The sequence below is a fragment of the Cebus imitator genome, unplaced genomic scaffold (assembly GCF_001604975.1).
Source record: "Cebus imitator isolate Cc_AM_T3 unplaced genomic scaffold, Cebus_imitator-1.0 Scaffold75, whole genome shotgun sequence".
Classification (NCBI taxonomy): Eukaryota; Metazoa; Chordata; class Mammalia; order Primates; family Cebidae; genus Cebus; species Cebus imitator.
The window spans coordinates 6,394,014-6,411,319 of NW_016107390.1; the positions used below are offsets into that span (position 1 = coordinate 6,394,014).

General features: G+C 39.9%; 1 protein-coding gene and 1 pseudogene across 2 annotated transcripts in view; both read left to right on the forward strand.

Annotated features, from left to right (window-relative positions):
- The window catches only part of RGS7 (regulator of G protein signaling 7), a 532,072-nt gene that overhangs the window by 323,648 nt on the left and 191,118 nt on the right, over positions 1-17,306 (forward strand). The gene's annotated exons all lie outside the window — the stretch shown is intronic.
- LOC108306960 lies at positions 7,630-8,008 on the forward strand (annotated as a pseudogene). The gene has a single exon (XR_005200901.1). The product of XR_005200901.1 is annotated as a 60S acidic ribosomal protein P1-like (transcript).

Genomic DNA, 17,306 nt, shown 5'->3' on the forward strand with positions numbered 1-17,306 from the left:
AAAAAAAAAAAAAAAAAAGAGAGAGAGAGAAATGGAAGAGTCAGATGACTGACATTTTTATACCATCCTGAGGTTACAGAAGGAGTAAGAGCTTGGGGCTTCTGGATGGAGGTGGCATCACAAGTTATGGAAAGAGTGAGAGAGGAATACATCGCAAGCAAAGGCTATCTTGTTATGCAGATGAAACCTCAGGGGTAGCAGCCCAGCCATCAGAAAGAACAGATGGCAGCCAGTAGTAAAAGTTTCTCTCCTAGACCTTTAAAAGTCCCAGACTTCTAGTCTCCTTTTACTGTGAGTTAATCTTTCCTCGAGCTGGTTAAGGGTGACTCAAAGAGAGCCTGGGTGTTTATTGCACCAATGTAGATTTTCTCTACAGATGCAAATCTCCCGCACAAAAGGCCGCTTTGCAAGGCTATTCCTGCCTGCAGCCTTTTGGAATAGCCATCTTGAAATATGCCAAAGAAGTATATTTTGGGGTGACATATTTTTGGTCCCCTTCTCTGTATAGACCTGAACATCCTCATGAGCCCTGTTGTATTGACTGATGAAGGGTCAGGAAGAGGGATAATGAGAGATTTTGGGAATGTGGCTTACTCTTGCCTGTCTTGTATAACTGAACACTTCCTGGTTATTCTGCCACTGTCTGGTGACTTACTGTCATCTGAGGAACGTTTCTTCCCAGATCACTTTCCCTCTGCCTTCCTTTCCTTGCACAGCACTCCGGTGTAAGGGAGGTAGGTTGTGTGCCTTGGGGGGTTTGCATGAGGGACCTTGGACCTTTCCCTGGCTTCTAGTCCTCATTTAGTTCTCTAATCTCATTGACCTTCACTGAGATGGCATGTCCTAGTGTGTTTTTGACAGTTGCCCTCTGCCCTAGTTGCATTCAGTCTTCAATATTCCTGCATTGATACAGCTCATGGTCTGTTCTCTGGGTGTAGACAAGGTAAGGTCTTCTTCCTCCCACCACGCCATTACCAGTGTTGTCTATAACTGGCTACTGATGTTACCAATCCAGATCCCAACCCTAAGAGAGGCTTCTTGCATATCACACAAGAAGGAATTCAGGGCAAGACCACCACGCAAAGCAAAAGCAAGTTTATTAAGAAAGAACAGCTTTATTAAAAAAGAACAGCTACTCCATAGGCAGAGCAGAGCGTTCCCAAAAGTGAGGGGAGGAACACATCCATCTCAGGTACAATACTACTTTATATATATTTTTAAAAAACGATCATGGAGACATGTGTTCTGCTACATGGGTTTTCGATACAGGATTAATTTTCATGACTATATTTTGCAATAATTGATATTTTTTATTTTTATTTATTTTTCATTTTTGATATTATTGTCTTTAAAGCAAAATTAGGAATGCTTCTGTTCTTAGAATATGGGGACGTCAGGATACTCCTAATTCTGGGTCTGTTTAGTAAATGCTGTCCATCTGTTTTCTTCACAGAAAGCACCTAAAGGCTAGGAGAATGTAACTTGGTGAGAACACAGCCCAGCAAGTCCCAGTCTCACTTTTTCCTAGCCACTAATCAAGATGAAGTCACTCTTATTCGAATGCCTTTGACGCTATCATCTAAAGGTCCCTCAATTCATACTGTGGAGAGTCCCCAGCAGACAACTTAAATCTTACTTTTTGCTTGGTTTTCATTTCTAACACTCAGAGGGCCACAGGAACTTTCTGGATCTCTTCCGCCTCCTCCAGCAAGCGTGGCCTGCATCTGTGGCCTCATTCCTGAGGCTACTCTACTTTGCTGTCTCCATTCCATGAGGCCCTTTCCTCCCCTGCTGCCAGAAAGGAAGGAGCACGTATGTCCTTCTGCCTGTCAATCCCCAAACCCATCCTGGAAGAACAAACACTGTCCATTCGAGGCAGTCAACAGTGCATTTTGTGGGATATTGCAACCACAAGAACTTATTTAAAAATTTAAAAAACAAAATCATTTTATTTCTTATCCTAACCCAGACAAATTAGCTCTCTGGGGAAGCATACTCCTGCAGCTGTCTTTTAAAGGCTTTTGTCTGCTTGAGACAAACTTTCCTTTTATTTCACTGCAGTTATGTATTCAGTATAGTTAAAATAAAGCACATATAGTCCTGGTTAGAGGTCCAAAAAAATCTGTGTGTCGATTGCACATGATTTATGAAAAACGTCTCATTATGCAGATTTACCAGGCACAGGGCCACACTGACAGAGGGGAAAACCCACATGGGAAAAAAAGTGGTGACAGCCTTTCTGATGAGGGGAATCAAGCCTTTGATAGAGCTTATCACCTCTTCCACCAGAGACATCTACATATTCTCCCTGTTGACATGGTAGGTACTGAGATTCCCAAATGAGACCCATTGATAGGATCAGCAGGAAATTGGTTCATTGGCTGAAGGTCACAAAACCGCAAAGGGGCTGGTCTTATGAATGTTAACTAATGTGTAGCTGCATTTTTAGCCAAGAAGTTATGCTTTTGATCTATGGACTTTAATTTAATTTCTCTCTTGGCCTCTAGGGAGGAGGGCAAAATAAAGTATCCAAAAATGCAGTTTCATTCTTGGCGTGTTACAAATAATCAGAAATTATTCCTTTGTGAATGCTTAATGTGTCAGGGAGAGATCATCATAGAGCAGAGTTCTTGCTCCATTTGGGACTTTGTCCTGGTGTAGTTCCATTAGTGACATGAAAGCATGTGTTGCTAAATGCTTTTGCCTGAACTGTTTAAATCCATGTGTATTATGTTGGCAATGTCAATCCATAGAGAAATTCTAATTCTTTGTTTCTACTGTAAGCATCCAGACTGTGGACTGGTATTATTATCAGGTGTTCATTCACAGCACCAGCAAGGACATCACTTAAGAACCATTTCGTTTTTTTTTTTTTTGAGACAAAGTCTCACTCTGTTGCCCAGGCTGGAGTGCAGTGGTGCAATCTTGGCTCACTGCAACCTCTGCCTCCTGGGTTCAAGTGATTCTCTGCCTTAGCTTCCCAAGTAGCTGGGATTACAGGTGCATGCCACCATGCCCAGCTAATTCTTTTTTGTATTTTTAGTAGAGATGGGGGCTTCACCATCTTGGACAGGCTGGTCTTGAACTCCTGACCTCCTGATCCACCCACCTCGGCCTCCCAAAGTGCTGGGATTACAGGCGTGAGCCACCACACCTGGTTGCAGTATGCCTTCTAATATGCCCATTCAAGCATATCAGTGAGAGAAGGGTTCACTTCCAATATCTGGGTTTATAGTCGTGTGCTTATCCACAGGGTGCCAGTTGATGCCACCAGTTTTCAACTCAGTAGTGGCTGGGAAAATCCAAATGACCCCTCCTATTGGAGCCCTAACTTCCAAGACTATGGGGCAGTTTCATAATTCAGATCACTGTAGATGCCTTCACCATAGAGACCCAAACGACCTTCTGTCTTCCTTTTGCTCTTTATCTGATATCTGCCAGATTCTTTTCCTACATCCTGTCAACCTGAAATAAATGAAAGAATCGGAATCCGAGTTAAAATGTTTATTCATGAGCAAATCTGAGAATGGTCATCTAGGTAACAGAGACTCCAAAGGAATGGGGTCAGTGCTCCCAAGCTGAAAAGTTAAGGTCTTGCTTATGCAGGCAGAAAATGAAGAAATTTAACAGGATTTTAATATTTTCCATACAAAGCTGGTTTATGAGTTACAGCAATTTGATTACTTACAGCTTATTTTCCTTTTCCAATTTGAAAGAGTATATTTAATGTTCCAGATAGTGTGATAGTCATACGGTCTTTGTGTAAAAGAAGTAAATGGGAAGTTAATCTATAATGAAGATCAACAGTGAAGAGGCAAGGGGTCTTCTCTGGTGCCCTTTGTAAAGTCTTTTAGGCTGACTGACAGTGCCATTGACACTATGGCGACCCCCATGACCCACATGTATACCTCTGGAGAGCCTTCTGGAATTAGAAAACATGAAGTAGCTGGAAAATCATGAAAAACGGAAGAGTGGCCAACCCTTGCAGCACCTAACTAACCTGAGACCTTCTTCTGTTGTTTCTTATTCTGGCCTCAACTGACAAGGCCATTGGACTTTGTAACTGACCTTGGTCAACCTTGACTCCAGACCCTAAGAACCCCTCCCAGCTTGCAAACCTACAGCCTCCTCCCAGCTTTCAAAAAACCACCCTAAACTGTAACTTCTCAGACTTTCTACTGCTTACCCCAAACCTATAAAAGCAACTCCAATCCCACCGCCCTCCATTGACTCTTCTCAGACTCAGCCCGACTGCACCTGTGTGAATAAACAGCCTTGTTGCTCACACAAAGCCTGTTTGGGGAGGTCTCTTCATTCAGAGCTTGTGTTTTGACACCCTTTAATCCTTTACTACATTTTACAAAACAATATGAGTAAAGAATAGGCTAATCTAATCAGAGAAACAAGGTTACAGCTGCCTGGTTATAGCTGCCTGTCATATGACTCACGGGTCCCATAATCACATTATCACATTTCTTTCTTTCTTTTTTTTTTAATGAAGAGGAGGGTTTGCTCTTGCTGTCTTTGTTGGCAGAGGTGGAAGAAAATCCACATCTAAGGGAACCCATGTAGTTCAACCCCATGTTGTTCAAGCATCAACTGTACTTTGATTCTAATTCTGTTCTATCTCATGTAGCACTTCCCATACCTGTAACTCTCTTTCATCTGTAGTTCAGTGTTTTCTATCCAAGTGTTCAGAGAGGTCTCTTGAGTTTCCAAACTAAATCACATCTGTTGTTCTAATCTTTCATTGTTCCCTCTAGTTTTCCTTTACAGAACTTTTCACTTTATGTAATTGTTTATAGGATTATTTCTATATTTCTTGCCCACCAGATTGTGTGTGCCGTGTTCTTGTCTAGGGAGTTGATATAGACATTTTTTAAATAGGAAAAAGACTTGAGGGCAAAGCACAGTAAAGTTCCTGAGGAGAGGTAGAAAATAAGGTGAAGAGGGATTTGCCTCGGACAGGAAAACAGAAACCTTTTCCTCAACGTCTGACAGAAAACAAGAGAAAGGACCTATAAAGACAGATAAATGTGTATGTATGGAGGCAGTATATTGATGCAGTTAATATTTGCTAACCTTCATTTTCTAATTGAAGTGAGAGACAAGGGAAGGTTATAATTAAGGCCACTTAAAAATCAGATTGAGAATTATTGATCCAGTTTTATCACTGTTTTGTTTTTTTTATTCTAACCTTCTAACTTTTAAGTCTTAGAAATACTGTATTCTATGTCTACTAAAGGCAGATGGAAGGGATTTACCAAAATAAATGAAAATATAAGTCTATAATAAGGTCTGTGTAAGAATGTTCATAGCATTTTTTTTACAATAGCCATCAGCTGGAAACAATTGAAGATCTATATACAAATTGTAGTATATTCATCCAGCAGAAGTGACTCAGCAACTAGAAGAAACACTCATACAGGTAACGATATGGGCGACTATAACGATATGTGGAGCACAAGAAGCCAGACACGAGCAGGTGCATACTGTGAGATTTCATTTAGTAAAGGCAAAACTAAAACACAATGATAGAAATCAGAATTTTAGTTTTATCTGTCAGGGCATGGGGTAACCTTGGTGCGAACAGATCAGGAGGGTGTTTAAGTTATTACCACAAAGGAAATGTTTTGTATCTCAATTGAGGTGGTGTATACATTATTCGGAACTTTGCAAGTTGTTTTTTATGTATGTATGTATGTATGTATGTATGTATGTATGTATGTATATGTTTTGAGACAGAGTTTCACTCAGTCACCCAGCCTGGAGTGCAGTGGCACAATCTTGGCTCACTGCAACCTCCGCCTCCCAGGTTCCAGCGATTCTCCTGCCTCAGCCTCCCAAGTAGCTGGGACTTCTTTCTTTGTTTTCAGATGCTTTGAGTTTTATATCTATTAAGGGATAATTACTATACAGTAGCCTGGATAGCTGTATAGTATAAAATCTTGATGCATTTTAGCACATGAATATATCCCTAAAACCATAGCCATAATCAAAATAGTAGAAATTTTCATTCCCCCCCCCCAAAAGTTTCCTTGGGCCTTTTTTGAAACCCATTGTTCTTCATTTTCCCTCACCCCACCCCATCCCTAGTCACCACTGTTCTGCTTCTTGTCAGGAACAAGATCTTCTTTCCCCCGTCCACATTTCAGTGAAGACCAGGTGAGGTGACTGGATATCCTACACCAACCTGGTAGTAATAACACCCCACTTCTCCACAGTGGGGTGGTGTCAGAAGAAGCCTAGGGGAGCATCAAGCCTTCTGCCATCAAACAGTGGTGACCAGGCCACCCCCACTACAGTGTCAAATTTCTACCTTCACCTGGTGGCCATGAAACAGCATTTCCCTCTTCCAGAGGAGTGGTGTCATCAAAAGCCAACTACAACAGAGGTTTAAATTAAATCCAGAATTGCATAACAAAATACAAAGATGTCCAGGTTTCAGTTTAAAAAAATACTCATCAGGCCAGGTGCAGTGGCTCACGCCTATAGTCTCAGCACTTGGGGAGGCCAAGGTGGGCGGATTGCTTGAGGCCTAGAGTTTGAGACCAGCCTGGCCAACATGGTGAAACCCTGTCTCTACTGCAAATACAAAAATTAGTTGAGCATGGTGGCACACATTAGTAGTCTTAGCTACTTGGCAGGCTGAGACATGAGAATCACTTGAGCCTGGGAGGTAGAGGTTGCAGTGAGCCAAGATTGCAACACTGCACTCCAGCCTGGGTGACAGAGTGAAACCCTGTCTTAACAACAACAAAATACTCATCATACCAAGAATCAGGAAGATCTCAAACTAAATGGAAAAATATATATATCAACAGTTGTCAAGATTGAGATGACAGAGTTAATAGATTAGCTTACAAAGACTTTGAAGTATCCATGTCAAACTTGTCCAGCTTGTGGCCCAGGACATCTTTGAATATGTTCCAAAAGAAATTCGTAAACTTTCTTAAGACGTTATGAGTTTGTTTTGTGATTTTACAAAATGTCGTCAGCTATCATTAGTGTTAGTATATTTTGTGTATGGCCCAAGGTAATTCTTCATCCAACGTGGCCAGGGAGGCCAGGGAATCCAGAAAGACTGGACACCCCTGTCTATGATAAAAATTATTTAGTGATAATAACAATATGCTTTAAGCATATTAAAAATTGGAAGACCTCAGAAAATAGAGATTCTCAGCAAAGAAATAGAAGATATAAAAAAGATATATTGTCCTTTAGGACTGAAAAGGACAATAACAAAAAGCAAAACTCAGTGGATGGGCTTGACGACAAAACTGATGTGACAGAAGAAACCACTGAGGCAGCGAAATAGAAGTTAGAACAACAGAAATTACCTGATCTGAGCAGCAGAGAGTAAACAGACTGACAAAAAGAAACATGGCCTCTGGGATGGAGATCTTTTATGGGTTTGTAACAAAAGATCTAACATTGGTGTCATTGGGGTTATGACAGGCTAGGAGAAAGATGATGGGGACTCATAAAGCACTTAAAGAATCTTTCCTCAGCTGCCACCAAGGTGCTCAGTCCTTCCGAGGAAGCGAAGGCCGCATTGGGGCGAGGCCCTCGCTTCTGCTGGTGACTAGCACCACGTCCAGCAACACCAGCCCCATGCTTGCCTGTGCCATGGCCTCCGTCTCTGAGCTCGTCTGCGTCTACTCAGCCCTCATTCTGCACAACAGTGAGGTGACCATCACAGAGGATAGATCAATGCCCTCATTGAAGCAGCCAGTGTAAATGTTGAACCTTTTTGATTCAAGAGGAAAATGCCTGTTTGCAAAGGCCCCGGCCAGCGTCAACACTGGGAGCCTCATCTGCAATGTAGGTGCTGGTGGACCTGCTCCAGCAGGAGGTCCTGCCCCCTCCACTGCTGCTGCTCCAGCTGAGGAGAAGAAAGTGGAATCAAAGAAAGAAGAAACCGAGGAGTCTGATGATGACATGGGCTTTGGTCTTTTCAACTAAACCTCTTTTATAAGGTGTTCAGTAAAAAGCTGAACTTTAAAAATAAAAAAGTACTTGAAGAAATAATGGCTTAAAAACATCACAATCATAGCAAAGACATAAACCTTCAGCTGAAGAAGTTGAGAGAAGCCCAAACAGGGTAAATAAACCCAACAAAACCCATACCAAGCCACTTAATAAACATTTGAAAACTGCAGACAGCAACAGAACAAACATCTCGAAAGCAGTCGGGGAAAAATGACAGCTTAACTAGAAGAGAAAAATGATTCCTACAACAGCAGACTTCTCATCAGAAACCATGAACACCAGAAGAAAGTGGCACAACATTTTTCCTTTCCTGCTGAAAAGAAAGAATTGTCAATGCATCATCCTCTGCCCAGCAAACATCTTCTTGAGGCATAACGGGAAAATCAAAACATTCTCAGATGAGGGAAAACTAACAGAATTAGTCACCAGCTGACTAACTCTAACAGAATGACTGAAAGGAATTTTCTAAATAAAAGGGAAACAATAAGAAAAGGAACCTTGGAATATCAGAATAGAACAAAACATGGTAAGCAAACATGTAAGAAATACAGTAAACTTTTCTTCTCTTGATTTTCTGAATTTTTTTTTTTTTTTTTCTGAGACAGTCTCGCTCTGTCGCCCAGGCTGGAGTGCAGTGGCATGATCTTGGCTCACCGCAACCTCTGCCTCCTGGATTCAAGTGATTCTCCTGCCTCAGCCTCCCAAGTAGCTGGGATTACAGGCATGTGTCTCCTTCCCAGCTAATTTCTGTATTTTATTAGACATGGGATTTCCCCATGTTGGTTAGGCTGGTCTTGAATTCCTGATCTCAAATGCTCTGCCCACCTCGGCCTCCCAAAGTGCTGGGATTACAGGTGTGAGCCACTGCACCCAACCTTCTGAATTATTTTTGATTGTTGAAGAAAAAAATGTAACAATGTCTGATGTGATTCTAAATGTACATAGAGGAATTAGCTAAAAAATATTAAAAATTGGGAAGAATAAAGGAACAGGAAGGGACCTAGGGTTCCATACTTCACTCAGATTGGTAAAGTGATTACACCAGAAGGCTGTAATAAGTTGTGTGAATATAATTTTATCAACAACAAAAAAGAGCTACAAAACAATGGATTCAAAAATATTTAGAGCTGGGTGCAGTGGCTCACACCTGTAATCTTAGCACTTTGGGAGCCTGAAGCAGGAAGGTTACTTGAGCCCAGGAATTTGAGACCAGCCTGGGCAACATAACAAGACACTGTCTCTAGAAATGATAATAATAATAAAAATACAGTGAGCCATGATGGCACTATTGTACTCCAACCTGGGCAATAGAGGGGGACACAGTCTTAAATAATAATATCAATATTAACAAGCTTACTTTATATGTAGTTGCAAAAGACTGAGTGTTTTCCTCTGAAATTGAGAATAAGGTGAAGATTTATTTAACAAAATGTTGAAATTTCTAGTCAGGGCAATAAGGCAATAAAAAGAAATAAGAGATATACAGATCAGAAAGGAAGAAATTGAAAACTTCTCCTCTTTGCAGATGATATGATATTTACCTGTTAAATCCAAAAATATCTACGGAAAAAAACCTTCTAGTACTAAGAATCAAGTCCAGAAAGATGACAGGATATGCAACAAACATGCAAAAGTAAATTACATTTTTATATACTAACAGTGAATATGTGGATGCTGAAATCAAAAACACAATACCATTTTAAATTGTTCAAAAATTAAATAGATGCTAATCTAATGAAGTTCATCCAGGACTTGTATGCTGACAACTGCAAAAAGAAATGAAAGAAGATGTGAGTAAATGGAGAGGCATACTTCAAATATATGAAGAATAACCTTGTATAAAAGGCAGTTTTCTCCAAATTGATACACAAGTTTAATGAAATTCCTTTCAAAATCCCTGCAACATTTTTTGGTATATATAGACAGGATAATTCTAAGATTTATAAAGAAAGCAAATGAAATAGAACAGATGAAACAATTTTGAAAGAAAAATAACGTAGAAGGAATTTATTATATGTTTATATTATATATCCACGACATTACATAACTCCAGTAAACAGAACTCTGTGGTGTTGGTAGAAGGATAGACACGTAGATCAATAAAACAGAATAAATAACCTAGAAATAGATCCACACAAATAGACACAAAGGATTTTTGACAGAGGTGGAAAAGCAGTTCAACTGAGGAAATATAACTTTGTCAAGAAATGGTGTTTACAGCTATTGGACATTCATAGGCAAAAGGAAAGTTCAGCATTCATAGGCAAAAACCGGAGTTTCACTTTGTCGCCCAGGCTGGAGTGCAGTGGTGCGATCTCGACTCACAAACACTAATGCAAAACAGAACACTAAAACTAAAAAATATCAGGAAAAACCGTAGGAGAAATTCTTGGATATCTTAGTCTAGGCAAAGAGTTCTTAGATTTGACACCATAATCTATAAAAAGTTGATAAATTGGACCTCATCAAAATTAAAACTTTTTTTTTTTTCTGAAAAAGACCCTGTTAAGAGGGTGAAACAACAAGCTACAGAGTAAAAGAAAATATCTGTAAACCACATATCCAAGAAAGGACTAGTATGTAGAATACAAAAAGAACTCTGAAAAAGCAATCACACACACACACACACACACACACACACACACACACACACACACAAATTAGAAAATGATCAAAAGACATGAAGTGATGTTTCACAGAAAAGAATGTACCTACACCAAAAAAGCGTGTGAAAACATGTTCAATACCATTAGCCACCAGGGAGACACAGATGAAATCAACACATACTCTCAGAATGGTTAAACTAAAAAACAGTAACTCTATGTTAGCAAGGGTGGGAAGAAACTGAGTCACTTCTACATCTCTGGTAGGAAAGTAAAATGGCTCAGGCCCTCTGGAAAATAGGTTGGCCCTTCTTCGCTCCCTCCCTCCCTCCCTCCCTCCCTTCCTTCCTCTCTCTTTCTCTGTTTGTTTTTCTCTCTCTCTTTCTTCTTTCTATTATTTTTCTCCTCCCATTTTTCCTTCCTTCATTCCTTTCTTCCTTCGTCTGTCATTCTTTCTTTCTTTTTCTCTTTCTTTCTTTCTTCTTTTTAAATTTCATTTTATTTTTTGAGACAGACTCTCACTCTGTCACCCAGGCTGGAGTGCAGTGGTGCAATCTCGACTCACTGCAACCTCCACCTCCTGGGTTCAAGCAATTCTCATGCCTCAGCCTCCTGAGTAGCTGACTACAGGTGTGGGCCACCACACATAGCTAATTTTTTTTTTTTAAAGTAGGGATGAGGTTTTACCATGTTGGCTAGGCTGGTCTCGAACTCCTGAGCTCAGGCAAATCTGCCTAACTTGGTCTTCCAAAGTGCTAGGATTACAGGTATGAGCCACTAAGCCCAGCCTGGCTGTCTATAAAATAAATATGCACCTACCGCAGGACCTAGCGATGGAACTCCTAGGCATTTATCGCAGATAAATATAAACTTATATTCACACAAAAACCTATTAACACAACTGACAAGCCAAATGGCCTTCAACTGGTGAATAATTAGACACACTATGGTGTATCAATACCACAGAATAACATTTCGCAATAAGTAGGAATGAACTATTGATATGTGTAGCAACCTAGATGAATCTCCAGAGAAGTATGTTGGGTTGGGGGGAAAAGCCAATCCCAAAAGTTTGCAGACTGCATGACTTCATTTACATAACTCTCTTGAAATGGGGATTAATCGTTGCCAGGGGTTAAAGACAAATGTGTGTGACTGTATAAATGAATATCATGACAGATACTGTTCAAAATTTATTTTTAATGGTATTGAAAACTTTATATTAAACATTTTCTGATTATTTTACAAGGTGTTCTTGTAAAATTAAAGATTCTTGCTAAGTGCCATGGCTTATGCCTGTAATCCAGCACTTTGGGAGGCTAAGAGGGGAGAACCTTGAGGTCAGGAGTTCGAGACCAGCCTGGCCGATATGGTGAAACCAAGTCTCTACTAAAAATACAAAAATTAGCTGGGTGTGGTGGCAAGTGCCTGTAATTCCAGCTACTCGGGAGGCTGAGGCAGGAGAATTTCTTGAACCCAGGAGGCAGAGGTTGCAGTGAGCTGAAATTGTGCCACTGCACTCCAGCCTGGGTGACAGAGAGTGAGACTCTGTCTCAAAAAAAATTTTTTTTTAATTTTATAACTTTGAAAGTGTAAAGCTTATTTAGGTAGTAATGACACCTAAAGAATACCATTACTAATTTAAAATACAAAAAGATCTCAGTGAGTTAAAGAATCCTATATTTTACGTTGAGTCTTTGAAAGATACAATTAAAATCCTGACTAGTCCTTGAGTCTCTCTACCAGGTTCTGTACTCAGAACCTTTAAACCATGAATAAAAGAATAATACAGTACTAGTCCCCAAGTGGTTAACAGTCTGGTGGTGCATCAGTAGATAATATTGACTCTGTGTTAAGAGATGTGATAGAAGGATGGACATAATGCTATAATCCTAGGGGAGGGACCTTTAATTTAGTGTGGGACGCAGGGTGAGGAAGGCAGTAACTAAGATGACTTCCAGGAGAAAGTAACACTTGGGCTGTGTCTGAAATGGAGAAATTTATTCCAACCAGAAAAAAAGAATATGTGTAAAGGCAACAACATATGAAACATCATGCTACAGCTAAAGAATGTCAAGTTGATGCCTTTACGTTAGACAGTTCAGAAGAAGAAATGGTTGAGAAGCTGAAAGAGCAAAGAAGTCAAGCTCTGGAAAGCTCTTCAGGTGCCCGTGAAAGGGCCATTGAAGACTTTTCATTCAGGGAGAGGTATATTTAAATATGCACTTGGGGTGACCTGTTCTTGTTTCGGTTCTGGACATTTCACTTATTGCATTTATGCAATAAATGAAACGTTTTGTTATTTCATTTCTGAGAAATGGTAGATATTTTAATGGAAGCTTACATGCGAAGATAGCATATCATGCTACAAAAACCCAGTAGGTGTTACGCTTCCTATGGCAGCTGCGTAGTCTCTACTAGAGGAGGTTTTTTACTTATTAATCAATAAACATCTTCTTTATCTCATATGCCCTTCGTAGAGGTGTTTAGTTAGAGATGGCCTGTGTGCAGCTGAAAAAAAAAATGTACGTGTTGAGGGCAAGAATGATCAACTAGGCTTTTCTTTATGCCTGCCAGCTAGCATATGGAATTGATTAATTGATTGATAAATAATTTCTTCTAATGTGTTCCAATATAGTAACTATGAATTAGACCCAAAATTCATACTTATATGTGAACATTTTGCACATGTATTTATTACTTATTTTCTTTGAATCTAAAGAACCATAGAACTAAAACATAAAAATATAAAATGGTCTTTTAAAAGGGATGCAATATCCCCATCCTAAGATCACCCTAACACTGGGGACTTAGTCGTCCCTTGATTTTTTTTCAACTTTCTTTATCAAAATAAAGGCTGCCACATCAGGAACCCTATCTTCCCTCCCTCTCTTAACTCCGCATTTCCCACACTACTGTCACCACCCCACACAAGAGGTGGAAGTGATGTTCCTCAGCAGGCTGTTTGGGAAAAGCTTCTCCAGTTGATGACCTGAGCTCCAGTAGAGGGCCGGAAACAATCCAGAGGGTCTCCTCCATAACCTTTTATCCCCATGGTCGTCTTAGCTGCTTCGCTGTTTCTGCTGCCTGTATTTAAAGCTTCTTAGGCTTTGAAGAGACAAAAATGCCTGTGTCTAAAGAGATATTTTTATGATTTCTGGAATTTACACAACAAAGATTAAAAATCTAGCTAAATTCCCATGATCTTGATGAAATGTCTGCTCAAGGAAACGCCAAAGAGCTCTACCCCAGAACTCTAATTTGTTTCCATTGTACCTTGCCAGAAGGTAGGGAAATATAGTTTTACTTGTCCTATCCCCGGAACACACTAGTAGTAATTGCAGTGAATATCGGGCTTCCATCCCGTTGATTTGCAGATTCAGGTTATATCACCAAAACCCAACATTTTCTGTGACTCTGCACTTAGAGCAAGGGGCGTAGAACTCTAAAGCACACAACATGGAAAGAAAATGTAATCAGCTAGATAATTAGCTTTTTGCCATGACATCTGCAAATGCATTTAAATGACTGCTAAACAACATTTTTAAAGTCTTGCAGGCAAATGCTTTAAATGTATCTCAGATTTACTGAAAGGAAACATATCTGTTTTGATTATTTTGTTTCCATTGACCTTTGAGATTTCATGGGTTTTATTAGCTATGGAATATTAGAAGAAGAGCTTTTTATCGTAAGTTTGATCCCGTTTCAAACTGTGATTATGATAATGAGGCCAGGTACAGTGGCTCATGCCTGCAATCCCAGCACTTTGGGAGGTCGAGGCAGACAGATCACGAGGTCAGGAGATCAAGACCATCCTGGCTAGCACAGTGAAACCCCATGTCTACTAAAAACACAACAAAAATAGCTGGGCATGGTGGCATGCGCCTGTAGTCCCAGCTACTCAGGAGTTGAGGCAAGAGAATTGCTTGAACCCGGGAGGTGGAGGTTGCAGTGAGCCAAGATCGTGCCACTGCATTCCAGTCTGGGTCACAGAGTGAGACTCCATCTCAAAAAATAAAAATATATAATAAACAAATAAAACAGATAATGAGAGATTCACTGGAGTGTCATAACATAATAGATGGAGTCACTGTTAGAGCTGACTTTTTCAGCATTTTGAGTCCTTTCTGTATACAGTATATGTCTATAAACAGTGAGTCATACCTTCAGTAAATATTATTTAACAACGATCTGTGTTGAGACACTTTGAAGAGAATAGTGGAAACGTGAGTATGATGTCATTTCTTCTCTCAAGGGACTGACAGATCAATTTGCTTCGCTCGACAATCTTCTTTCTTGTTCCTGAAACTGCAGATCCTCAGCCAAACTTCTACAGAAATGCAATAGCTGTTTATTACATGCTATTTGATGATGATTAACATTTATTGTGCCTACTTCAAGGAACCAAGAATAATGTTGGAAAAATGAATTTTAGTGTATAGAAAGTCTTCTATTTAATGAGAGGTTTTAACGAGTAGTTAGCTGAGCATGGTTGCTCACACCATGTAATCCCAGTGCTTTGGGAGGCTGAAACAGGAGGATCACCTGAGGCCAGGATTTCAAGACGAGTCTGGGCAATATAGTGATACCCTATCGCTCTAAAAAATTTAAAAAATAAAAAATGCCAGGCATGGTGGCTTGCACCTGTAATCTCAGCTTCTTGGAGGTTGGGGCAGGTGGCATTACTTGAGCCTAGGAAGTTGAACCTGGGTGAGGTGAAGTGAGACCTTGTCAAAAAGAAGGAGAAGGGGAAGAGTTATAATATCAAAAACATGGAGGATGATTTATGATGTTCACTGAATAAACAATATTTGTATTGTCAGCACTGTGTTGGCAAAGGTATTTGGGCAGTGCAAAGAGCCTATCCATTTCGCTGAAAGAGAAACACTGCAAAGATCAGCGTCTTTGCCTCAGGATTCATTTGTGTACCTTCTATGGTGATAAAAGCTAAAGTTTTCACTAATATCTTTAGCTGAATTTTGCTTGCTTACAAAGTCCTCATAGCTTATATTTACAAATATTTTGCTTTTTTTTTTTCATGGAAGCTTAATATTTTTGCGAACCTCTAATTCAGATTCAGTTTGTGAATAGCTGTGGGCAACGCCTGTAGCTGAAGATGGGGGCTGATCTGTGGGGGCGGGGGCGTGGACTGTGATGGAAGTAAGACAGGCTTAGAACAGGGCCTGGTTCAGTCCTTTCCACTCCGCAGGGTCAACGTAAGGAAGTTCGTTTGCCATTCAGGTCCATGGCATGGGCGAGAACATATTGTTGAAGTTTAAGGTCAATGTAACATGATGTTTAATAATATTGATGTTGAAATTACATGCCAGTAGAATATCCTTTGCATGAGGGATACCATTCTTTTTAAACTCTCTCAAGATAGAATAAGGGGAGGGCAGTCTTGCTATTTATTCATCCATTATTTTGACATTTACTGATCATCTTTTACATGCAGGCACTAGTCTGGGTGTTTGGGAATCCAAAGATGAATAATGCATACTCCTGGCTTTCAAGGAACTTATAGAGCCAAGGGGAAGACAGAGAAAAATAAAGACAGGATGATAAGACCATTCATAAGTAAAAAGAATGATAAAGATATTAATAGAACATAAATAAGAAACACTTTACCTAGTAAGATAGGGTGGAGTAGGCAGAACAGGCTTTCTGGAGTAAGTAATGTTTGAATTGAATTTTGTAGACTCAGTTGAGATTCACCACAGGAAAAAGAGATGAAGATGGAATAGCATTAGCAAAATCATGGAAGGAAGAAACAGGATCACAGGTAGAAAACTATGAGCAGTGTGATGAAGAAGAATTCTGCTTGTTTGTTTTTGCTTGTTTTCATTTTAAGTAATATGCTGCTAAGACCAGATGATACTAAAACCTCTACGGCTTCTGCTAAGTAGAGGAGCACAAAGCTCTGTAACTCTAAAAGTGATATATGCCTCTAAGAATCCAAAATCAGAGTACAGTCATTGACCAGGGCTAAATGTTTCGTAGTCTGTAGTCAAAGTGGAATTTCAAAAAACCTCACAAGTTACCTTGAGTACTCCAAAATCAAGACAAATAGAACACTATCATAGATAGATCTGGCACTTCTAATAGTCAATCTCGAGCAAAAACATATACAATGGAACGATGTCACTCAGCAGAAATGCTTTCAAAGTCCAAAAGATCAGGAGGAGGTGAAAATGAAGAGAGATACTCGCCCACAAACAACAATGGCAACATCTTTAACTTCTTTAAAGAGAAGATATCCAACAGTTCTGGATCTTTTGAAAAACCTGATAACAATCAAGCACTCTCCAATCATCTTTGCCCAGGAAAAACTCCTCTTCCATTTGCAGACCTGACACCTCAGACTGAAACAGTACAACAGTGGTTTGGGAATCTGCAAATAAATGCTCACTTAAGAAAAACTACTGAATATGACAGCATCAGCTCAAACCAGGATTTCCAGGACCATCCAGATTTGCAGAAGGACACATCAAAAAATGCCTGGACTGATATAAAAGTCAAAAAGAGCTCTGATGCTTCTGATAATGCACATTCTGTAAATCAGCCAAATACCATGAAATACATGATGGCACTTCACAGTAAACCTGGGATAATCCAACAAGAATGTGTTTTTGCCTTAGATCCTCTTTCTGAACAGAGCAAGACTAGGGATATGGAGCCACCATTGGGTTATCAGAATCGTACATTAAGAAG